The 25,579-nt window shown below is 40.7% G+C and overlaps 2 long non-coding RNA genes across 2 annotated transcripts; one reads left to right on the plus strand and one right to left on the minus strand.

The window, feature by feature from the left end:
* Nucleotides 1–1,525: 1,525 nt before the first annotated feature.
* On the minus strand, nt 1,526–17,372 carry LOC132671258 (uncharacterized). The gene is made up of 4 exons (XR_009607020.2): nt 17,279–17,372; nt 13,449–13,635; nt 6,889–7,006; nt 1,526–1,694 (listed from the first exon to the last, which is right to left on the minus strand). It is a non-coding gene; the product is annotated as an uncharacterized LOC132671258 (long non-coding RNA).
* A 134-nt stretch (nt 17,373–17,506) lies between these two features.
* On the plus strand, nt 17,507–19,365 carry LOC132671259 (uncharacterized). The gene is made up of 3 exons (XR_009607021.2): nt 17,507–17,625; nt 18,467–18,581; nt 19,089–19,365. It is a non-coding gene; the product is annotated as an uncharacterized LOC132671259 (long non-coding RNA).
* Nucleotides 19,366–25,579: the final 6,214 nt, after the last annotated feature.

Raw genomic sequence — 25,579 nt, forward strand, 5'->3', positions numbered from 1 at the left:
TCTTTTTTTTTTCCTGTTAATTCTTTTTTCTTTTTATTGCTTTTTTAAAGTTTATTTTTTTAGTAATCTGTACACCCAACGTGGGGCTGAAACTCGTGATCCGGAAATCAAGAGTCCAATGCTCTTCCTTCCAGGTGCCCTTCCTGTTACTTCTTTTACAATATTCCAAGATTCAGCTTAGGCTTCAGTTAGCCAAAAACAATCTTATTTTTCAATATGGCCCCATTAATGTGAGCTCATTTTGTGTTCTTCCAATGGTTACTGATTTTTCAAACTACTGAAAAAGAAAAGACGACTCTTACTTTGGTTACATGCAGTGCTATTCATGGGCACGTGACCCGTGCAGGCACACAGATCCCAGGGTCAAAAGAGCCCCAGTCTTGGTTTAATGCTCTATCACTGTGTTGAAATTCATAATAATTAATCCTTGAACTTGGCTTACATAAGCAAAGTCCAAAGGGACAAAGAAGCAGGGCGTGAGCAGATAATGCAGAATGTGCACAATGTATGTGTATCTGATGTTTCTTGCCACCCCACTTTCATATAGCATTCCTGATGCTGCGTGAATACAGAACTCCAATGGATCCAGCATGGGACTCAAAGCAAGCACAAGGCAAGCATTTTATTGAAGCTGTTGGCTTCTGCAGAGTGTTAGGAGAATGTGCACGTATCAAGAAATGAAAGAAGGGCACCTGGGTGGCTTAGTCGGTTAAGCGTCCGACTCGTGTTCAGGTCATGATCTCATGGTTCGTGGGTTTGAGCCCCGCATTGAGCTCTGTGCTGACAGCTCAGAGCCTGGAGCCTGCTTCAATTCTGTGTCTTGCTCTCTCTCTCTCTCTGTCCCTCCCCGGCTCACACTCTGTCTCTCTCTCTCAATAATAAATAAACATTGGGAAAAAAAGTGAAAGAAAAAAACAGGTGAGTCAGTTTTTTGCAACATATCCAGGGTGGTAGTAAGAACAAAAACATATACACATGCAAGTACAAGCTACAAAACACAAATTGTACAATTTTGGTTATCCTGCATACAAGTTAAATGTTCTCATATAATTTGGGGGCACTTGGGTGGCTCAGCCAGTTAAGCATCCGACTCTTGATTTCAGGTCATGTCATGATCTCACGGTTCCTGAGTTCGAGCCCCACTTTGGGCTCTGCACTGACAGCACAGAGCATGCTTGGGATTCTCTCTCTCCCTCTCTCTCTCTGCCCCTCCCCCGCTCGTCTTTTTTCTCTCTCTCTCTCTCTCTCAAAATAAATAAATAAGAATTTAAAAATTGAAGAAAAAAACCAAATGTTCCCAAATAATTCAATAAATATATCTGAACAAATATAAAACTGGAATTCTAAAATAGAAAGATGAATGGTAAAAAAAAAAAAAAAAAAAAAAAAAGCCAGTAATTTAAAATGTTAAGTCTTCTTTACTCAGAGCAGCATGAAGTAAATAAAAGAACACCATGACAAGTCAACAGAGATACTGTGGGAGAAGGGGGAAAACTTTATATTTTAGTATCTTTAATGACACTTTTTCCCCTGACTTTTGAACAAGGGGTCCCCCATTTTCATTTAGCACCAGGGCTCACAAGTTCTGAAACCAGCCCTGGTTAAGGGTTCTCTGCCTGAAGGGGAATTCTCCTGCAGGAAGCATCTGTCTTCCATTCTGAAGTCATTAGTTCACTCTGGCAGCTCGGGTCTGGCTGGAGAAAGAACATCTTTATTTTGGCAAATGGGCGACACTCACAAACAAGTAGCAAAAGGAATAATCATGTGTCCTGAAATCTAGTATGGTAAAGTGCTTAGGCTCTTACGGATTAGGTTTGCTTTCCTTTGTTGCCGTTTACAGCTGTGAATTTTTCACACCGAAGAGCAGTTGTCAAAATAAATGTTTTTCCTTCGCCACTTCCTTACAAATGCTCAAGACTTTCAGTGCCGTCTTGCTGTGAATTTTCTTTTCTCTTACAGCTACTAGAAATGACCCAAGGCTAACCCAAAACTGTGTTGTTAATTTTTGTTATGTGCTTTTCTGTCATTGTCTCTGATGAATCATCTTCAGAATATTTCAACAAATATTTATTAAGACCTAGCCTTGTGAGAGGCACTGAGCTAGGCACTTGGGAGACCAAGTGAAATAGAAAGGGTCTCTGGCCTCAAGGGATTTAGATGGACGAACCCTCCAGAGGAAACAAGTAAGGCCAAAATGTGCTGGTGCGTGATCTGGTGGCTCATAGGGCAAGTCTTTTGTTTCCCACACAAACTAGTGAACTTTACCTCTGGTGGTACATAAATCACTCCCTCATGACAAGCTAAGCACATTAAGTTAACTTAGAGCACCACTGGATAAAAATATTCATGTTGCCAGAAGTGGCAAGAAGGGGTAAAATGAGCTCATTTGGGAGGGAAAATGCTCCTTTGAAAAAAGCTGCTATCCTTATGAGTTAAAGTTTCAGTGTCTCTGATTTGAAAATCGAAGCACAGAAATGCTGCTTTGGAGAATCTGACCTAAATGAAACTCACTAAGTCCCAAATCCGCGATTCAGAGTAACTCCACTGACAATGGTCAAAATCATTCCTCAAGTTGTGATAGGTGCTGTCACACTTCCAGAGTCCATTTATCCATAGGTCCCTGAGATCTTTTTTTTTTTTTCAGCATTCACTCAGTCTTCTTCATTCTCAACACCTACAATGGGAATAATAACTGGTGATGTGCTTTTAATACCAGGCTCTTGAGAGTTGGCTTGTGGTTCTGTTACAGACATGTTCCTGAACATGATTTAACATATATTTAAAGTTAGTTATTTAATGCTAGAAGGCAGAAATTCTTTGGAACTTATTTTCATGAAATTCTTGTGGATCTGTTTACTCCTAACAGTCCCCAGTTGCCTCATACTTGTCTATTCCCCAACATCTATTCTTTCCTTCTTTTTGGCAATACTATTCCTGATCTGTAGCTGAGCCCGTGGTCACCTGGCATAAAGACATTTCCCAGCTTCTTTAGCAACTAGTAATGGCCATATGATGAAATTTTATCTAATGTGATATAAACAAGAATATGTATATAGCATCCTTCTTTCTTGTTGGCTGGAATGCAAATGTGACAGCTAGGGGCTTAGCATCCACTTTGGACCAGGAGATAGAACGCTAAAGACAGACAGTAAAACAGAAAGACAGGAGGAACATATATGCCTGATGACTTCAGGAACTGCTTATTTCTAGACTTTCACATGAAGAGATAAAGCTGTAACTTGTTAAAGCCACTATTATTTTGGGTTTCTGTTACTTGCTGCTGGATCTAATCCTAACTGATACATTTTCGTAGAGATGTCTGTTTCATCTGTCTTAGATGAACTCAGTCTGAATATTTATACTTTTTTTTTCTACCTTGAAAATTACTGCTCCTTCTGCTAAAGTTTCCTTAAGGAAAGTTATGCTCTTCACAGCTCCAGTTAATTCTAGTTTTAAAAAGGGTTTAAACAGCATAGCAGCTGCAGATATGAACGCAATGGCTACAAATACCAGTTATTGGCTTTCTGCCAATATGTATTCTAATTCTGCTAAAGAATTCCACCTATTTTATATTCTAATTCTGTCTAAAGCATTCAGCTCTAAGCCCACCTCTCGTCTGCTTTCTGATCCTATCCATCCCACCTGCTTCCACAATTTGACACTTAGTTAGCAAAAAAAAAAATTTTTTTAAGGGGCACCTGGATGGGCTTAGTCCGTTAAGCATCTGACTCTTGATTTCAGCTCAGGTCATGATCTCACAGGTTTGTGGGATCGAGCCCCATGTCAGGCTCTGTGCTGACAGAGTAGAGCCTGCCTGGGATTCTCTCTCCCTCTCTCTCTGCCCCTCCCCTGCTTGCACTCACTTTCTCTCTCTGTCTCTCTCTCAAACTAAATAAACATTTAAAAAAAATTTTTTTTAAGAAACAGGGCATGTGGATTCCACCTCAAGCCTGGACCAAGTCTGATAGAAGCTTTCTAAGTGGAGGTCCAGAGAGTGTTTCCTGTGGCAGCCACTGAAGCTTTTGCTGGCATGGGAGAGTCACAAGATGCCACAGTTGTGAGCCGGAAGACAAGTGGTGTGCTTCCAACCCAAAGGACAAGGTGAGGACTAGATGGCTAATAAACTAGATGGACAAACGAGCTGTAGAGTCACTAGAGGAGAAAGTCTCAGCAGGATGGACGAGTACCCGACTGGGTCTGAAAGAGCAGTATAAGATTTAGTCCTGAGGCAGCGTAAGCAGCAGGGGGATCCCTTTACCTAATTCCCTGCAGACACAAGTGAGAGATGTTCCAATGGCCTTAAAATGAAAAATAGAGCCTAGGATCATAAGGAAATTACTGCAAATATGAGCTGGACATGATGACAGGTTAAGGTGATAATCGTAAGGAAAAGTCCTAAGTGTGGTTAAGATGAGCGAAAGTTAAGGTACATAAAGAGATAACTGCATAACAGTTAAAAATTTGAAGAAATCTATGAAGGTAATTATGATTCTGTAATTGGTTTAACTCTTTAATTTGACTTTTGGGGGGTCTAGATGGAAGGAGTGCTATTAATACCAAATGATAATCGCTAGTATAAGGGCTACTATCCATTTTAAGCTACTTAATTTCCTTTACAAGGAATCATGTCAAACATCATGAAAATCCTGATGCATTCAACAAATGAAATTTTAACTGAAAGTGAAAAAATACCAAGAAAGTTGGAAATTAAATTAATAATTGAAACAAGCCATTCCCAAACAATCTCAGAATATACTGGTTTGAAAAACTGGGCACGTTAATCCCTACAAAAAGCAAGAGTCAAATATATCAGCCAGTGGCAATAAATATCCAGGATTTAGCAAGAAAACTAAAGGAATCGATTATGACTACACTCCACTGATTCAGGTAGGGTCTTTCCTTTCCTGTTCCCTTTAATGAAGTGATTTGCAGGGGTGCCTGGGTGGCTCAGTTGGTTAAGTGTCTGACTTTGGCTCAGGTCATGATCTCACAGCTTGTGGGCTTGAGCCCCACATCAGGTTCTGTGCTGACAGCCTGGAGCCTGCTTTGAATTCTGTGTCTCCCTCTGTCTCTGCCCCTCCCCCACTTGTGCTCTGTCTCTCAAAAATAAATAAATGTTTGGGGCGCCTGGATGGCTCAGTCGGTTGAGCATCTGACTTTGGCTCAGGTCATGATCTCACGGTTCGTGAGTTCGAGCCCTGCGTCGGGCTCTGTGCTGACAGCTCAGAGCCTGGAGCCTGCTTCAGATTCTGTGTCTCCCTCTCTCTCTGCCCCTTCCCCACTCATGCTCTGTCTCTGTCTCTCAAAAATGAATAAACGTTAAAAAAAAACAATTTAAAATAAAAAATAAATAAATAAATGTTAAAAACAAATTTTTTAAAAAGTAATGAAGTGATTTGGAGAATGATCTCTTATCCCTGAGAGCTGTTCTTTCCTCTTTTTTGTTTTCTTTACTGGAAAATGGTTCTAAGCAGTGGGCCAGGGAGCCTCATCTGTGAGGGGTACAGCTATGCCTCCTAGATGGACTAGGATGGGGGAACTAGCCCAATCTATTGGATCTGGAGCTCTCTAGGCCGATTTGACACCTGTCCCAGAGTGTACAGAAAGAGTGAAACAAGCATCAGTTTCCGATCTGATTTCCTTCTTTGCCTCAAGGCCGTATCTGGTGCCTTTGACACCAAGGCAGGCAGAGTAAGAAACTCTGAACTATTAGCAGAAAATGTATAAAACAAAGTACCTACTGAATGCCAATGGATATAAAACAGTAGATATGAATTCTGCCTTTTACTTATGATAAAGTTGGTGAAACAAGAAACAACCAGGGGTCATTACCTTTTTGTGTGTATCTTCCACTAGATTTTAAGTTCCATGACTTATAGTAGAAACTATATTCATCATATTCACAGTTGCCCATTGATGCCCAGTCCCTGCCCACCCAATAAGTACTTGACTAAATGAATGAACATACACTATTGAAGCAACAACAAAAGGCAGCCTCTACATAATCATGTACCAAAGTGCAGGGTACATGAAGAATAAAGCAGTTAGAAAAGCAAAGGTAGGGGGCACCTGGGTGGCTCAGTCGGTTAAGCGTCCGACTTCAACTCAGGTCACTATCTCGCGGTCCGTGAGTTCGAGCCCCGTGTCGGGCTCTGGGCTGATGGCTCAGAGCCAGGAGCCCGCTTCGGATTCTGTGTCTCCCTCTCTCTCTGCCCCGCCCCCCCCCCCACCCCCCGTTCATGCTCTGTCTCTCTCTGTCTCAAAAATAAATGTTAAAAAAAAAATTTTAAGGAAAGCAAAGGTAGCTAAGTGGACAGTCAGTGGGTTTGGAGGTTAAGGTTAGAGTTGAACCTTCTGACTGTGTGCAGGATAAAAGATGCTCCCCCAGCTTGCCAGAGCCTGGCAGCTTTGGGACTCTGTCCTATCAAATGTATAAGGCATTCTCTTTTTTTTTTTAATTTTTTTTTTTAACGTTTATTTATTTTTGAGACAGAGAGCGAGCATGAACGGAGGAGGGTCAGAGAGAGGGAGACACAGAATCTGAAGCAGGCTCCAGGCTCTGAGCCGTCAGCACAGAGCCCGACGCGGGGCTCGAACTCACGGACCGCGAGATCGTGACCTGAGCTGAAGTCAGACGCTTAACCGACTGAGCCACCCAGGCGCCCCTGTATAAGGCATTCTCAAGAGAGGACATAAAACAGTGAGTATCACAACTTCAATATCAAAGATGTCTGTCCCATATGGGACAATGGTAGTATCTTGGTAGAGGTTCCAAGAACAATCGCTTCTCTAAAGTCTAGAGACCTTCAAACAAATGACACTTAGTAATGAGACGTTCTTTGGTCACTAGACCTGGTGAAGAGACGACTGATGGAAAGATCATCTCACCTTTAACTGGTAGAGGAAGGATCCAGTTTTCTTGAGGATTCATAGATACTGAAATAACTCCATTCATAAGGCAATCCATAAGGCATAGTACTATAGTGCCCCAGGGGCTGTTACCACCCTGCAATAACAAGGGTATAGAGAAGTTACTGGAACCTGAAGGTTGTACACAGAGGGACGCCAGACAGGAGCGAGGACACAGCCAGCCTAATGAAACCCCTCAGGGAGGAAACCATAAATACTCTCTTCCCTCTAATCTCCTTTACCAATACCAACAGGAAGCCGAGGGGCAAGGGGAGCCCTTTGATGCAATCTCTACAGGTCAATTCAGATGCAGACAGCAAGAGGGAGGAGGCTAGGCATGGATCTCAGGGGGCTCCAGCACAGCTGTGCTTTATCCATTCTTCATAAGTCTGCGTCTGGGTAAAGACTCCTTCATTTCAAATAGAAAAAAAAAAAAACAAAACCCTCCTTCTAGAATTAGTCCTTAATCAGACTAATGCAGTGAACCACAAACAAATCAAATCATGGAATCAAAAGCCTAAATTACAATCCCAGTTCTGCCAATAATTGGCTGTGCGACACTGAGAAAGTAAATTTTCTGTATTTAGGCTTCCTAGTCAGTCCACTCTTCGCTGTCTCATGAAAGTATTTTGAGGATATTTGCAGCACTTGACTATATGTTGACCACAGTCATTTTCCTTAATAGCTCAATAACCAGGAACTTCCTTGGTTCCTTCTACTCATTTCTTCAAAATCTCAGTCTCTCTCTCCATCATTGTTTTATATTCTTTCCCACTGCGTTTCATCTGATATTGAACCCTGCTTTGTGGTGACGTACTATGAATACTGTTGTGGTTTAATTCCATGTTCGGTGCATCTGTTGTTAAGCTCTGTAAAAAGCAGATCCTTCAAGTTTAAGGTGAACCCCACACCAATAGCATATTTTGCAATCCTGATACTATCGCAACTTGTTCAAAACACAAATACCGTTCACAGATATTGTTGAAAATCTCCATACAGAAGCAGTAAAATGCCAGAAGCCACATTATTCAAAGAACAACTGATTCTATAGGATTGTGAATATGGTGATAATAACGATGATGATGATGACGATAAATAATAGGAGTTTACCTTTACGTATGTTTACATATTATTAAAGAAATAACGGGTGTTTGTGTGTCAGGCACCATACTATCTATTTTGACATATAATTTCATACCAATTATCATTAGGTATTATTAGATGTCTTCATCACCCCCACTTTGTAGAAGAGGAATATGAGACTGAGAAAAATTAGATTACTTCCCAAAGGTTGTCAGGTATTACTCAGATTAAGGATTCAAATCCGGTTTGAATCTAACTCTACAGCCCATGTTCTTACATGCTACAATATAATTGAATTTCGAAAAGGGCACATAATTCAAACTCTCTGACCCAGTAATCCCACTTACAAGAATTTTTCCTACTCCAAAAGAAAGGCAATTCCGTTCTGGAAGTGGATAATGGTGACAGTTGCACAACAACATGAATGTTCTTAATGCCACTAAATTGTACACTTAAAAATGAGCAAAATGGCAAATTTTATGTTAGGTATATTCTACCACAATAAAAAATATTTAAGAATTCAACAAGAAAAGGGGCACCTGGGTAGCTCAGTCAGTTAAGCATCCGACTTTGGTCATGATCTCAAGATTCATGGGTTCAAGCCCCGTGGCGGGCTCTGTGCCTGGAACCAGCTCAGAGCCTGGAACCTACTTCGAATTCTGTGTCTCCCTCTCTCTCTCTCTCTGCCCCTATCTCGCTCTCACTCTGTCTCTCTCTCTCTCTCAGAATAAATAAACATTTAAAAAAAAAGAATTCAACAAGAAAAAAAGAAGGCAATATTTCAAAATAAAAAAAGTGATTTTTGTAATATGGTGATTTAAATGCTTGTGTGACAAAATTAATTATAAATATACATTACCTATTTTGTTTCTATGTATAAAATTGTCTACTCAAGCTGGCTAAAAACTTTGAAACTGTATTCTTACTGGGGAGGTAGAATTTTTCTTAGGTTTGATATTGCCATATATTTGGGCATGGCAATTTTCAACCAGAAATCAATAGCCATCTAAATTAATATTTAATGAACAGAAAAACAAAGACAGCTTTAGCATGAAGTGACTCAGAAATTTTGCCATCCAGCAACCACTGAGGATTATCTGAGGAGTTACTATAGCAAATTGAGGAATGTACCAAGGAAGAGAAAGACATGGGAAAAATGAAAGTTAAGTAAGAGAGGGGAAAAAAAAAAAGAACCACATCCACAGAGATGATGGTTGTTACATTATTTTTAATTGCAAATTAAATAGGAAGTAATGGAAATGCCTAAAGAGAATGAGGAGGTTAACTAAATCATGCAAAATTTTATTCACATTATGCTCCCCAGCAATATAAATGTATGCAGACTGAAATAAAACAGGCAAAAATTAAGCCACAGTTGTGATTGAGTAGTAGAATTATGGACGACTTTCCACGCCTCCCTTTTCCAAACTTTCTGTAATGCCATTTCACTGTTGTAATAGTTCTCTATTGTTATGACACAAATTATCCCAATAAGCATTGATTTTCCCACAGTTTTTGTGAATCAGAAATCCAGGCACAGCTTTTCCAGATGCCTCAGTCTCAAGGATGACAGCTGGCTCAAGGCATGACCCAGAAAAGATCCCCTTCCAAGGGCACTCAAGTGGTTGTTGACAGGACTAGGTTCTTCTGAGGTTGTTGCATTGAGGGCCTGGATTTCCATTCTCTGGCTCTTACCCAGGAGCCTACCTCAGTTCCTTGCCACGTGGCCTGTCCATAAAGCAGCTCAAAACATGGCGGCTGATTTTCATCAGAGCAAATGCATGCAGGCAAGCGCGATGGAACCCAGAGCCTTTTTGTGGCCTCACCTCAGAACCAAAATTTCATTATCTTTGCCATATTCTGTCTGCTGGAAGCAAGTCATTAGGTCCAGCTCACACTCGAGAAATTGGAATCACTGGAGTCATCTTAAAGGCTGTCTACCACAATGATCATTAAAATAAAAGACTCGTGAACTAGAGCTCTTCTTTTCTTTTTATCATCCAGCCCATGACCCATTACTTTCGGGGAACAGGATTCAGCAACGTCTTTTAGCACAAGAGCTTCTAGACACTGGAAATACCAGCAACCATGTCCTCCCCTAAGGCCTCTCGAAAGGAATGTTCCTCTGCCAATTCCGTGGTTTTAAGCCAGTGAAACCTGCATCCGCCTTCTGCCTCCAGAACTGCACGATGATAAATTTGGGTTGTTTTAAACCACTGGTTTGTGATAATTTGCTAAGGCAGTAATAGAAAACTAATACAAGCCACATGCCAAACAAATCACAGAAGTGTAGCTTATCCAGTCTCAGTTAGATTGAATGGTTATTTTACTAGAAGGGGTCGCACAGAAATATAAGGATTCTTTGGGGTCTGGCTTGTAGGAGTCCTGTGAAAGCAGTTTAAGCCTGCTATTGCAATCATTAGAAGTAGTCGCAGAAAGAGCAGTCTTAAATCTCTCATTGACTTCTCTCACTGAGTTGTGATAGTAACTTTCATCCACCACAGAAATTGATTTTAGTTAGTGAAGAAATTGGAAAATATACGCTTGTTTATTTCAACCAACATGAATGAATAAAGACATTTAGCTTCTACCGATACTCTGAGAATACAAAGCCTCTTCTCAACTTTAAGTGCAAGAATACAGTGACATTTTGGCAAAGGCAAAGAAGGAAGGAAGGAGGGAAGGAAGGAAGGAAGGGAGGGAGGGAGGGAGGGAGGAAGGGAAAATCCTTTCATTTCCATGTAAGTAAGAGGGGCCTGGCTGAAAACTTGTCCTTCATGGGTTAAGTTAGATGGGACCCCATTAATCTATCTATTCTAGAAAGAAAAAGACAGCAAAGTCCATCCTCCAGGGATGGCAACACATGATTCCGAATAGTTTAGCCATTTTAAAGCTAAGGCTATAGTGTGGTGAATTGGTAAGTGCAAAGAGATGAGATGGACTTCTTCTTGAAAATTCCAGGGTATTTTTTTTTTTCCTTTGCTTTCCACTCCACTTCAAGAGTCTGTGGATGGAGACTGACAGATGAACGTGAAGGTTAAGAGGTAGATTTCCTTGATGATGCACTTGCCAAGCTTCCATTAACACTTCAGGGAATTGTGTACAACTATCAGTGGGAGTATATCTCCCTAATACTCTATTTTTAATTTTTTTTCAATTAACAATTATGTTTAGTCAATCCCCAGCAGGATTTGTTGGTGAGATTGCCGGTTTCCTAATGCAAGTTTCTTTTCCGTTAGCCAAGCTAATGCTGATGACCTGTTTTCACTTGATGATGTACTGTTAGGTATATCCAGTGTCTACGTAAATGCCTTTGTGAATTAAATCTTGTCTGGGAAGATTTGCTCATTCAACCTAGGGATTAGAAATTATATTGACCCAAGAAGCAAGACTTGCTATATTTAGTCTGGGATCTGTGCCAAACATGCATAGCCAGACCGAGGGATTAGGGAGCCCTGACACCAGTTTTACTCCAGTGCCTTATAAAACATCAGGGTTAGTGATTATGCTACATCATTGGAAAGATACATTCCCAGGTTTCAAATTATTTTAAATTTTTTGTGTGGTGCCTCATTTTCAGATCAATAATATTCAGTGCATGAAGGGAAAGGAAAGGACTAGAAGGGGAAAGAAACAGCCTTTTTAGCAAGGACCAGCTGATATTTTTATTCCCATTCTGTGTGAGAAAACCAATCCACAGAGAGGCTAATTAAGTAAATTATGGAAAGGTACAATCAAGTTGGTAGCAGGATGAATATTCCAGCCCAGACCTATCTGACTCCAGATCCCATGCTCTTACCTTGTTACTATTCATTCCACCTTTGTGTGAGAGAAAAGGGGTGTGTATATTTCATTTCAGATAGAAAAGTAAGTGGGACCATTATAATAATGGAATGAGTTCAGAATCTCCCAAGAAAAGCTGAATAATAGCTTCTGACTCAAACTCCCCTTTTTCAGACAGTCATTTTCCTCCTCTTCTGCCTTTCCTTCCTAATAAAAGCACGAATGAAATTAAACATTAAAACTCCAGGAGGAAAAATATCTCCAGGAGGGCACAGATTGTCATTTATCTTTGTATTTCCAGTGCCTTATACTTACCTGGCCCAGATTAGGTGCTTGTCACTGGCTTGTCATAGGAAAAAGAAAATGAATTAATAAACCAATGAAGATTATTCTATTTATAAAGCTTATTGGAACTGCTATTCCACTTTCAAATGTAGGAAAGTATTTTGTTATCATTTAAGCCAGCTGTTTCGATGATATTAAATATTCCAAATTTCTGAAGTGTGTTACTAAAGACTGATTCTGAACATGGAGCGATTTTTCTTCCTCACCATACACAGACACATATACACATATATATGTAGTGCTATATATTTTTTACTGTTTTCTTTATTTTTTGGGGGGAGGGAAGGGGCAGAGAGAGAGGGGTGGACAGAGGATCCAAAGCCGGCTCTGTGCCGACAACAGCAAGCCTGATGTGGGGTCGAACTCACTGACCACGAGATCATAACCTAAGTCAAAATTGGACACAACCGAATGAGCCACCCAGGCGCTGCTGTAGTGCTATATTTTTATTATGCTCCCCAAAACGATTTAAAACAGTATATTCAGAGGTATGAGCACTCTGAGCTCCAAGTAACATTCTCAGAAAGGGCCTTTTAAACTTTCATTAATTAAAAATAAGATCTCTAAAAATGAGAGCATTCATAGGTCTCTCTAAACTGTAGGTATCTCTTGGGAAGGACTTACAAATTGGCCAACTGCAATGTAAAATACTTTTGAAAATGTGGGTAGATGTGGAGGATATTGCCATTAACGGAAACTAAGCAAAAAGCGGTAGTTCATATTTAAAGTCTGGCTGTATTTGAAGCAGCTCCATGGACACAACCCCAGACAGCAGTTAAAACTTTCCAAAGTAATACGTAATGGTGCTCTGAGAATTCTTCTCAAGACGTACACCTAATGTTTCCCACATTAGACTTTTCTTTAGAAGCAAGCATGGCATCTTAAGTGTCTTCTAGCAAAAAACAAACACATTTTAGAATTTTCATGTGAAACATTCCACGAAATGCCTGGTTTCCAAGTGAAAAAAACCCTAAGGAATTATAATTAAATACAAGTTTTGCTTCAGTGAAAAGCCCATTTCTAGAGCATTAGTTCTATCAAAAGTGAGACATTTGCTATGAAAGGCTTTAGTTCATAACCTTGAGAATAGAGATTTTTTTCTTCATTAATACCACCTTTGGAGGATGCATTGGTATAAAGAATATCAATACACACAGGTCATACATGAGGTGTGTTTGCATTGATTATACATTCTAACAGCCTAAAATCTAACTGAAGAAGAAGGTAATATAGGACCACAGAGATCTTTGCATGTTATAAAAATACATGGGGAGGTGTGTTGTAATGTGGATAAGACTAATTGATCATCTTATTGGGGAAACACTTACCTCAAGATGAAAAATGGCCACATTGTTGTCTGACATTTGGATTGTCGATGACCTGACCAGAAGAAACCTTAGTCAAACACTCCAGAGACATGAACAGTTCAAGAGAGCAGTTTCTTGCCAAAGGTCACTGATAGAATAATAGGGTTTTTTCTTCACCATCTGAAGAAAGGCTGATGCTGCTTATATCCTAGTGAAGGGGAAATAAAACGACGGCCAAAAGCCATGCTTTTATTAAAAATAATATCATTCATGTAACAATGAAATGACAGGATAAACTCTAAAATTTCTTCATAATAGAATCCCTAGACAGTATACTTAAGGTGTAACCTATACTCTGCTCATGTGATGTACATCAAAGTAAAGTATTTAATTCTTTTTGAGAAAATATAAGCTAAGAAAATACCAAGATGAATCACTAGTTAGCTACCTTGAAAATCATTCAAATGAATAGAATTCTGAAGATGAGAAGCTATACTGCTTCTAACCTTTCACATAAAAAGAGACTTTAGGCAGGCTTAAAAGTAAAAAAAGATAAAGAGAGGCTCCTGGGTGGCTCAGTCAGTTGAGCATCTGACTTTGGCTCAGGTCGTGATCTCGCTGTTCGTGAGCTCCAGCCCTTCGTCAGGCTGTCTGCACAGCCCTTTGGATGTCAGCACAGAGCCCTTTGGATCTTCTGTACCCTCTCTCTCTGCACCTCCCCCGCTCACACTCTCTCTCTCTTTCTCTCTCTTTCAAAAATAAATAAAAACATGAAAGAGAGAAAGCCCATTGGAGTTCTTTGTCCCTCTCTCTCTTTAATGTTTTTATCAATTTTTTATTTTTATTTATTTATTTATTTATTTATTTACTTCTCTATCACGCAGTTAAGGTGGTCAGATAGAAGGCTTGGTGGATGTTCTTAGTCACCTCATGCACCTTTGCTAATTTCAGCATTTCCTGTCTGCGAAAGCTGTTCACATGAAGAATTTTAATTTTTAAACCTGTTTGGGATTTCAGTTTTCAAGTCCCAGGGGAAAATAGATGGATCTCTGAAATTAACCCTTCCCAGGTGGCTACCAATTCCACGAATCTAGTAAAATTAGGTTTTTGCCAACATTATTTTTACAAGATTCTCTGCAGATTGACCTATTACTTGCAGTCAGAAATTGCCAAAATCTCATAGCTTCTTATGATCCATGAATGGGAGATGACTACAGGATCCTCTTCCACTCCAGAAACAGACCTGAGTCTGAATCTCTAGTCTATAGAAAGGTGGTAGCATCCTTTCTTCTATCTGATTTTGAGGGTGGATTGCATCCTAATCAAATCAAATCGTTCAAGTGCTTGCACAGTTTTATCATTGTCACCTCTGAATCATAAATGTTAAAGCTAAAAATGGTGAACCAGAGCTCCTGGAAGGACCCAGAAGGTCCACCAGCATGGTCTTTGTCATTAACTTCTGTGTTGTTTTGACTACTTCTTAGGAAGAAGTCCCAAACTCCTTCTCTCTTTCTCTTGTCCCCTACTTCTTAAAGTTTACAATAAGCACATTATTTAATAATCAAGTCTTCAATAACAGAAATTTTATTAGGAATGAAGAAGTGTTTACATTTGTTTCAGACTCCCATGCAGCAAAATCAGGTGGAAATCCAGAACCTTCCATTTCCTAGCTGTGTGATCCTCAGAAAATTATTTAACCTCTCCCAGCCTGTTTCATCCATCTGTAAAATAGACCCAACAATACCTCCCTCACGGTGTGTATTGTAAGGATTAAATGAAATATAAGAAAACTAGAATGTCATAGGTACATAAGAGATGTTAGATTCTTTTTAACAAAAATCCAAATTTATTTACATAGAAACTGGTAAATAGATGCGGTTTTTTATTGTGGTTTTTTTTTCATATGTCAGTAATGTCTTTAGGGTTAATTTATCTCTTTTCACCATTTCATAATCAAACTTGTTTAAAATTTGCATATTAAGGGCTGATTTTAAGTGTTTATATACACACAATATTCTCTTGCTATTGTCCAGTTACCTTTATATTTTTTAAAATCTTATATAATTACATAGTATTTATAATATTCATTTTGTGTATTCCATAGAGTGATGTATGATAATTATTTATTTCTATCCCTGAACATATAATTTGTTTCCATTTCTTCAATAGTATCATCAATAGTGTCACAGGGGAGGAGGAACTTCGTTCACACAAGAGTGAACACTACTTTATTAGTGTTAATGTCTTAGGATACAGTTCTAGAAATGGTGTTACTAGATTAAAGAATATGAACACATTTTTGTGGTTTTGATTTGTTTTTGTTGATTTTTTAAAAAATCTTTTTTTTTTACATTTATTTATTTTTGAGAGACAGAGACAGAGCATGAGTTGGGGGGTGGGGGGACAGAGAGAGAATGAGACACAGAATCCAAAGCAGGCTCCAGGCTCTGAACTGTCAGCCAGAGCCCGACGCGGGGCTCAAACCCACAAACCTTGAGATCATGACCCGAACCAAAGTCAGAGCTTAAACAACTGAGCCACCCAGGCACCCCCCCCTTTTTTTTTTACATTTATTTATTTTTGAGAGACAGAGCACAAGTGGGGGAGGCGCAGAGAAAGGATAAGACACAGACTCTGAAGCATGTTTTTGTTGATTTTAAGTACAGAGAAGGAAGAAGCTACTGGGAGGCAGGATTATCAGAGGTCTGAATATGGAGATTTGAAAGGTGGGAAGAGAAATATTCCAGGAAGAAAAAAAAATAAACAGAACAAGAGCTTAATATGAAAAAAAGGGGAAAAGACAGAAGGAAATTAACCTGATTGAAGTAGAAGGGTTTTTTTAGCGACGGTGGGAAATCAGGCCAGATGAATAGATTCCTATTAGAGGCGCCCTTGAGATAAAATAGTGTAAGCTTGCTGTCCATGTCTGGAGCCCAGGGCAGTGGCACAACTGAGAGAGGGATGGTTCATGAAGAATCACTGGACAGGATTGAGGCTGAACTGGACAGGAAGGACACCGGAGTTATGGAAAATATCTATAATCAGAACTTCCCATGTGATGTCAAAGGAGGGGGATGTGGAAAGTGAATCCAAATGCTTGAAGAGAAAAATGAATAAAGGAACTTAGAAAGACATTAGTGTAAGAGAATGAACAAAATTGGACTTCCCCAAAATTCTCACCTGAGTGACTGCAGATGAGGAGAAGGTGGTACCACTAAACTGACAGGACTTGAGTAACCAGGAAGGAGAACCAGTTTACTGGAGGGGGATATTGGGCGTGGGATATGATTTTGAGTTGATAGTAGGATATTCAGGGGGAAAGGCCTCCTATAGGTGGTTGGAAGCCCTTTTGTTCTTTAGAATTTTTGTGGTTGAAGTCGGATACATACAAAACAAGGAGTTCATATTACAATACAGAACATTTTACCAGAAGACCGAAAAGGGACTATGGAGCTTCTGAGATGGTCAGATTACCCATGGCCTTGGACCAAGGCAGCAGGCCATCTTGATATCTGCCTGCGGCCTCCCAGGACCATGATGTGAGTGTCAGAATTTTATCAGAAATCATGCCCCATTCTTTAGTTCCATGATCAACTATGTGGTAAAACACATTTGTGGTGAAACGTCAGAACAAAAAAGAATGAGATCTGGGATTATTTCATTTAAGGTACTGTAGGGCACAAAACGGGTAATGCCAGTACAGGCTCAACCCATTTTACTTGGGGGCCAATAACATATTGCTCATGAATTATTAATTTTTTCCTTCAGAAGACACCTGTGTGAGAAGACTCCTCTAAAATATATGGTAGAGATACTAAACTCAGAAAATCTCTGAAGAACAGAATAAATACCTTTCAGGAAACTACATGATGTTGAAAATTTGGCAGGCCTCACACCTGCAAAATCTTACAGATGAGCTCCCATGTCCACACCAAACAGTCAGAATTCCAGGTTCATCTTTTAACTATAGAAAATTCCATAAGAAGAACCTAATAATCCCCCGGGTCATCCAGAACCACTGAACACATACCCTGTGTTCTAAATATAATCCTTTACATTTTTCCTTAGAGGAATACTAATCACATGTGTGGGCCATATGTTGCCGTTTAATATCTCCCCAATCAGCAAGAAATTTCCTCAGATTTTTCACAGGATCCCTGAGGAACCAGAAATAGACAGCAGGAGAATCCAGTTTGAAGTAATCATCTTAGATTGAATTAAATATACTCATATACGTAATAGCACCAGGATCTGCTAGAAGAATTTGAGTGAAGTAACTTTTCCCAAACTCGTGTGTTTTATCTTTCTTTAATTATTGCCTTTAAATGTCTGGAGAAATTCTTCCATTAAAATAGCTTCCAAATCGAGAATCGTAAATAAGACTGTTGGTGTGAGGCCACTGTTAATCACCTCAGAAAATGCTCACACTGTCTTCAGGGTAAGTAGGGAATGCACCAGAATAGCTCATAGACAGTGGGACTGCTTGTGGCCCAAGGGTCCCCCCAACACAATCTGTCTGCTGAGCATTCTCAGTCTGCAGAGGAGGAAGGTCCTGGAGATTGCTGGTGGTGAGCCACCCGAAAGCCCTGTATCAGAATCACCCCTGAAGCATGTTAGATACATCCAACTCCATGAGCCATGGGTCTCTAAGGCCTTCTGAATGTAGAGGCCCGGGGTCTCCTGCTTTCTCAAGGTCTGTGAAGTCAGAGTGAATGAGGATGGAAGGAGTGGTAAAGGAGAGTGAGAACAGTGGTTTTGATTCTTTTAAACTGGTGGATGTTCACAGAATTACGTATTTTTTTCCTTTTTTGTAACTCCACTAAATATGCTCATTGCAATTAAATAAGATTTTGCAGTCCATTACCCTGTAATAAACGTAGCCTTTGGGTATTTTTGAAAACTGAAATTAGAAGAAAAACGAGCAAGAAAATGTGTTGATTAATGCATCTATGAGGATCTTTATACTATCTTTTAAGCAGACTAGTGAATATTTTAAAGCAAAATAATAACACGAAAATAAATATACTTTGTATTTGTAGTGAGAAACGTGTTTTTCAAAACAACCGTCGAGGAATTTACATCGTCAAACCCATTTCAAAGATGAGAGACAGTAAGGCATGAAGAGATCAACTGGCCGTCGCCTACAATGTGTTGGTAAGAGCAGTAGTGGCTGTCTAAAACTCCTGGTGGAGCCGGGTGACAGGGATTACCAGGGCATTTGTTCAAAATTGTACCCAATTTGCTTAAAAGAGGAAACATCTTATCTGTATTTCCCAGGCATGACTATGCTCCCCAGGTCTGTAGCTTCCTTCTGCACCCTCCAGACTCAAGCTGCCTTTTGGACCCTCTATTGGGACAGGGAAAGGTGGATAAAGCTCACTTCCGTGTATTCAGGGCCAATGTCAGGCCTCCCTCCAGACCCCACCCGACCACCATGTTTCTCCCACTCCTGGGGTAATTCATATCCAGAATTGGAGCCGAAGACGGAACTAGTGGCTGGCCTCCAAGGGCCTTGCTTCCTGCTCTTCACACCCTTGTGTAGTCCCCTCCCACACTGGATCAGAGCTGGCCTGTGTGACTGGTAGAACATTCCAAAGTGTAGTGTGTCATTCCAGAGGCCAGACGGGCAGGGTATTGAGGCTTTTGCCTTGGTTTCTTGAGTTTCTTGTTTTGGAGGAAGCCAGTATCCAGGTCGCAAAGACTCTCAAGCAGCCCCACAGAGAGGCCCGAGTGGAGAGCACTGACCTGCCAGTCACATGAGGGAGTCACGTTAGAAGTAAACCCTTCAGACCCAGCCAAGCCGTCAGACCGCTGCAGTGCAGCTGATATCTGGCTGTAACCTCGTGAGACATCCTGAGCCAGAACAACCCAGCCAAGCCACTCCAGAATTCCCAAGACGCAGAAACTGTGAGGTCACGGGTGATTGCTGTTGCTTTAAATAAACCACTACCTTTATAAACATATAAGCACCTTCTATATATTGTTGTATTTAATCCTTACCACAGTCTTATGAGGCAGATACCATTTTGTTCATTTCCCCGTAAGGTAACTCAAGCACAGAAGAGAGAGGTCCAACGGCCTGCCCAAGGGCAAAGAGTAAGGAGTAGAGTCAGAATTCGAACTCCAATCCTCTGATTTCCAAGCCCATGTTTTGGGACTGGAGCGGAAAATCACTAAGTCTCTTTCTGGCCCGAGCAGAGTTGTGTGTTGTGAGTTCTGTGTTGTGAAAAGCTCCTCCTCCCCTCCTTGCTTCATGCCACCTAAAGCACCAGCCACCTTTAGTGGCCTGTCCTGGGGCCCTAGAGCCATCCCAGGTGCTCATCCGCATGTGAGATTTGGGAGAGCCCCAAGCCTGCTCTGGCCAAAGTCTCCCATCATCTCTCCTGAATTTTCCCTTTCTAGATTGTCTGTAGGAATTTTTAAAGTCTAGTAAAAAAAATAAAAATAAAAAAAAAATCCCTAATTACAATTTGAATGTTAGCTGGGAAACGTTTAAAGAACATTTGAGAAAGATCTGAAAATGCAGCGTTTCCGGGTGTTGGAAGGCCCCTGAGCGGGTGAATACCCAGTAGGTGAGCGGACAGTACTTCCTACACGCGCATCCCACCCACACCCCCAACGCAGAAAGAGAGAAAAGTATAGCTTCAATCATCCAAAATTTGCAACCAGAAAACCCAGAGATATGCTTTCTTAAATTTAAGGGTACGTATAATTTGGTGTGATTTTGAAAAACACGATTTTACCTTAAATGCCTCGTATTAGAGGTGAGGCACAACAACATTCGTTCCTGTTGTGAAAACATCATGCTAACTTAAATATGCCAGACGCAAATGGACAAATAATACATGACTCCACGCATGGAAGGTATCTGGAAGAGACAAATTCGTGGAGACAGCAGTGGGAATGGTGGTTGCTGGGGCAGCGGGGGGTGGGGTAGGGAATGGGGAGTTCGTGTTTAATGGGCACAGAGCTTCAGTCTGGGGAAATGAAACAGTTCTGGTGATGAATGGTGGTGATGGCTACATAACAATGTGAACGCACGTCATGCCACCGAATTGTTCACGTAAAAGTGCGTACAATGGTGAATTTTAATTTATGTATCTTTTACCGTAACAAAAAACTTATTTTCTAATCGTTTCTGTTGCTAGAGCTCCAAGGTCTATATCTGGTCTCACTAACTCCTTCCCATTTTTCCTCCAAAGTGTCTGTTTTATGTTTTTCCATCTTCTTCCTTGCCTCAAGCCGTCATCATCTCTCATGTAGTCTATTGAAATGAACCCGTTAAATGGCCTCACGGATACTGCCTCATCCCATCCAATCTGTCTCACAGCACTGGTTTCTGTGTCATCCGAGAGTTTAACTCTCTCAGGGCCTCACTCTTGCCTTTAGAAGAAGCTTCACACATATTAAAACAGTCTTCTCTCTGGCCGACTTCGGCTCAGGTCATGATCTCGTGGTCCGTGAGTTTGAGCCCCGCGTCAGGCTCTGTGCTGACAGCTCAGAGCCTGGAGCCTGTTTCAGATTCTGTGTCTTCCTCTCTCTGACCCTCCCCCATTCATGCTCTGTCTCTCTCTGTCTCAAAAATAAATAAACATTAAAAAAAAATTTTTTTTAAACAGTCTTCTCTCTCATTCAGAGGGAAACCCAGGCTGGACAACCGTTTTTAACAAGCATTATTCCACTTATTTTTTAATTTTATTTTTAAGTAAACTCTACACCACACGTGGGGCTTGAACTCACCACCCCAAGATCGAGAATCGCGTGCTGTACCAATTGAGCCAGTCAGGCACCCCTCACTTATTTTGATGGTGAAATACAGCATACAGGCAGAAGGGTACGTTAAGCTTTCGTGTGTAATTTCAACTACCCATGTAACCTGGTTGCGATAGAATATTGCCAGCTACTGCTTGTTGCTAACTGACTAGATAGCACGGGTAAATGGAGGAGTAGCAGAGAGTGCCTCAAAAAAAGAAGATACAGAGACAAATTTCTCTTACTTTATCATCTTAACCCAAGCATGGGCGAAAGAACCTTCTAACAGGACCAGAGTGGGACACATGGACAACTCCTTTAAAGAAAAACCTCTTCAGGGGCACCTGGGTGGCTCAGTTGGTTGAGTGGTCGACTTCAGCTCAGGTCATGATCTCATGGTTCATGAGTTTGAGCCCCGCGTCGGGCTCGCTGCTGTCAACGCAGAGCCTGCTTGGGATCCTCTGTTCCCCTCTCTGTCTGCACCTCTCCTGCTCGCGCTGTTTCTCTCAAAAGAAATAAACATATAAAAATTTAAAAAATACAAAAATCTCTTAAGTAATTATGGTGTGTAAAACCAGCGTAACACTAAACAGATAAGGTAGGGAATCCAGAGTTAGGAAGATGAATACTACAGCTCCTTTCCTGGAGGAGACAGACACCGATGCAGATCATTGCGACATTTTGTGTACAAAATGCAAAGTGGAAGACAGAAGGATTTAGAAATAGAATTAAAGTTAATCGAACTATGAAACAAAGCAAGAAGCAATTGACAATGGGGTCTTTGCCATCATTTAGTTCAAAATTCCCACTTTGAGCTGAGAAACTTCCTGGAAACCAAAAGAGATGGATGGAAAAAACCTATTCCATTTCTCTAATGCCAGTCTATGAAGCGACTCACAATGAGTTTCCAGTGGAAGTTGTGGAATCCCTTCTCCAGAGATCTTATGATAGTCTCTGAAGCCTCATGTATCCAACGGGCTGCCAAATTTGTTAAAGCAACTGGACGCGTGCCAGACTGCCACTTTGTTTTGTGCTGTGTAGACACAGTCCTAAGCATGTGAAGCTCCGATAAGGCACTTAAAGTTATTTTTGGACTTGTCTGATCTCCCTTACTACTCAGTTTTTAAGTTCCTTGAGGGCAGTGCATCACACAGGGTTCTAAGAGGCACACATTGGACCCACTCAAGTTAGTTGAAACAGGGTGGGAAAATGATTAGGTGTGGTTCCTCCAGGAGGGTCACAGACCTTTGCTCAGAGGAGGCTCTCCAGCCAGCCAGGAACACCTCCCTCAATATAAGCTAGCACCCGTCCTAGAGCTGGCTTCGCTGCCATGGGCAGGACAATCAGCTGTTCCTTCACCCCCCGAAAAAGCAGAAAGCTGTTGGAGAAAGAAGAAGAAGGCACAAGGTCAGCCAAAATGACCAGACCACTAGCAGCCGCAATGCAGGTGCTCCACAGAATTTTAATACTTTGGGCCACATGAAGACACCTCATACGGTTGGAATACATACCCATTTTAAAGTTTCTCACAAAAACTTAGAGGTATCAAGTTGCTAACAAAATAAGCCAACCCAAAATAAAGCCAGTGAAAGAGCTAGCATTTTCTTCCGGTAGTTATTGGACCTTGAACTAGTCTCCCGGAGGCTCAACTGGACCTGAGTTTTTGGTGGGTCTCTCTCAGAGACCACCGTGACATTTCATTAGTCTTTCTACAACATGAATGGACGATGGATACCAAAGGATATTTTGGTGTCGCTTTCCAGAAAAAATGCAACGCAAGTTAAGAATACTCCTTCTTATCAAAAGTTTGCTCACGTCTTCGGAAACTTGATTTTCACATAAAAAGCAACGTTTCCCCAATTTTGCTTTAGACGTATGGAAAAATGATAACCAGGAGTCTAGTTTGGGGGGGCTTGGGGGATGGGCAAAATGGGTGAAGGGGAGTGGGAGATACAGGCTTCCAGTTACGGAATGGATAAGTCAAGGGAATAAAAGGCACAACACAGGGAATATAATCGATGGTATTATAATAGCAAGGTGTGGTGGCAGATGGTAGCTACGCTTGTGGTGAGCACAGCATAACGTATAAACTTGTCCATTCATGGGGCGCCTGGGTGGCTCAGTCGGTTAAGCGTCCGAGTTCGGCTCAGGTCATGATCTCGCGGTCCGTGGGTTCGAGCCCCACGTGGGGCTCTGTGCTGACAGCTCAGAGCCTGGAGCCTGTTTCGGATTCTGTGTCTCCCTCTTTCTCTGACCCTCCCCTATTCATGTTCTCTCTCTCTCTCATTCTCTGTCTCAAAAATAAATAAATGTTTAAAAAAATTAAAAAAAAAAATTGTCCAATCCCTGTGTTGTACACCTGAAACTAACGCAACATTGTGTGTCAACCATACTTCCCTTTAAAAACTATGTTCCATACACTAGAATAGAGTGTCGTTTCCCATATTTCTTGGTTCTCCATTTTACTTAAGCTAAACGTATTTTTTTCTTATTCTTCTGCTAATCACGAATTCTGCTTTTATCAGCATGATTCAGAGCTTGTTTCCAACTGGTAGGATGAAAATTGAACATATGTGACACCCAAGTGCTGAATTCCCTGTTGAAGAAATGAATGATAGGGGCGCCTGGGTGGCGCAGTCGGTTAAGCGTCCGACTTCAGCCAGGTCACGATCTCGCGGTCCGTGAGTTCGAGCCCCGCGTCAGGCTCTGGGCTGATGGCTCGGAGCCTGGAGCCTGTTTCCGATTCTGTGTCTCCCTCTCTCTCTGCCCCTCCCCCGTTCATGCTCTGTCTCTCTCTGTCCCAAAAATAAATAAAAAACATTGAAAAAAAAAAAATTTAAAAAAAAAAATAAAAAAAAAAAAAAAAAAAAAGAAATGAATGATAGACCTTATCTATCATTTATTCGACTCATGTGTACACCCATGTATATGACAGACATTTTTATTTAATTATTCAGGATTTGGCACATGAGATGCATTACCTAATTCCTCTGGGGTCTTCCACTGGCAAAAATAAATGCAAAGACTGTGACTGTCCAATGCAATTTTCCCTTTTTCATGTATTTGAGAGTAATGACTGTATTACCTCTACATTTAGTGATCCATTATTTTAAAATTTTAAGCAACATAAAAAAGTACTACAGAGAAAAAATCAACAAAATTTTCCTGCCATGTAGAAACAACCATCGTCAACATTAGGTGAACATCTTTTTTGACATTCCTATCTATGTAGACACACAGACAGGAGGAATGATAGATGAACACATGCAGAGATAGCTTAGGACACGGAAATAATTTTCTAAAACTGGGGATATACCGTGCGTGTTAGTTTTAAAATAAAAATATTGAATTTAAGAAATGAGAAACAGATGAAACTAACAGGTAACTATTTCTTTTTTTTTTTAAATTTTTTTAGTGTTTATTTTTATTTTGAGAGACAGAGTGCGAGCAGGGGAGGGGCAGAGAGAAAGGGAGACACAGAATCCGAAGCAGGCTCCAGGCTCTGAGCTGTCAGCACAGAGCCTGATGTGGGACTTGAACTCGTGAATGGTGAGATCATGACCTGAGCTGAAGTTGGATGCTTAACCGACTGAGCTACCCAGGTGTCCCAACACGTAACTATTTCTTCTTCACTAAGAGAGTAGTCTCTAGAAGAGCCTTCTGACACTAAGGGGGGAAAATACTTAAAAGTCTGGACATTTTAGCAACTCAAATGTGTTTTTTGATTTTATTAGTGTCCCTAATTCTACATAATCTTAACTCAGAAAGCTTTAAGCTAACTCTATGTGTTCTGAGTTCAAAATGTTAATTGTGTTTTACAACTAAAATTAGAAGGGAACAGAATTGGAAAATCTGAAACTTTTACTTACAAATAATCTGGTGCTAGCTCACCTTTGTCTTTGTGATGCATATGACGTTAGGGACAGGTATAAAGCAATACTTTTATTCATCTTTGATCATTCAGACTGAAGTTCTTTCAGTTTGTTGGTATAATAAAATATGTAACTTATAATAGTTTTTGTTTATATGAGACTAGTTAAGAAATCTATAACTTTTTTAAAACTTTTTTTTAATGTTTATTCTTAATTGTTGAGAGAGAGAGAGAGAGAGACAGAACATGAGCAGGGGAGGAACAGAGAGAGAGGGAGACACAGAATCTGAAGCAGGCTCCAGGCTCTGGGCTGTCAGCGCAGAGCCCCATGCAGGGCTCGAACTCACGGGCTGTGAGATCATGACACAAGCTGAAGTCTGACACTTAACCGACTGAGCCACCCAGGCGCCCCTAACATTTTTTTTATAACCTATATAATTTTCAAAATTCAGGGCCAAAAGGGAATTAAAAGCAAAAGTGAATTACTGGGACCTTATGAAGATAAAAAGCTTCTGCACAGCAAAGGAAA

Source organism: Panthera onca, chromosome C1, assembly GCF_046562875.1.
Source record: "Panthera onca isolate mPanOnc1 chromosome C1, mPanOnc1 haplotype 2, whole genome shotgun sequence".
In the NCBI taxonomy this organism is placed as follows: Eukaryota; Metazoa; Chordata; class Mammalia; order Carnivora; family Felidae; genus Panthera; species Panthera onca.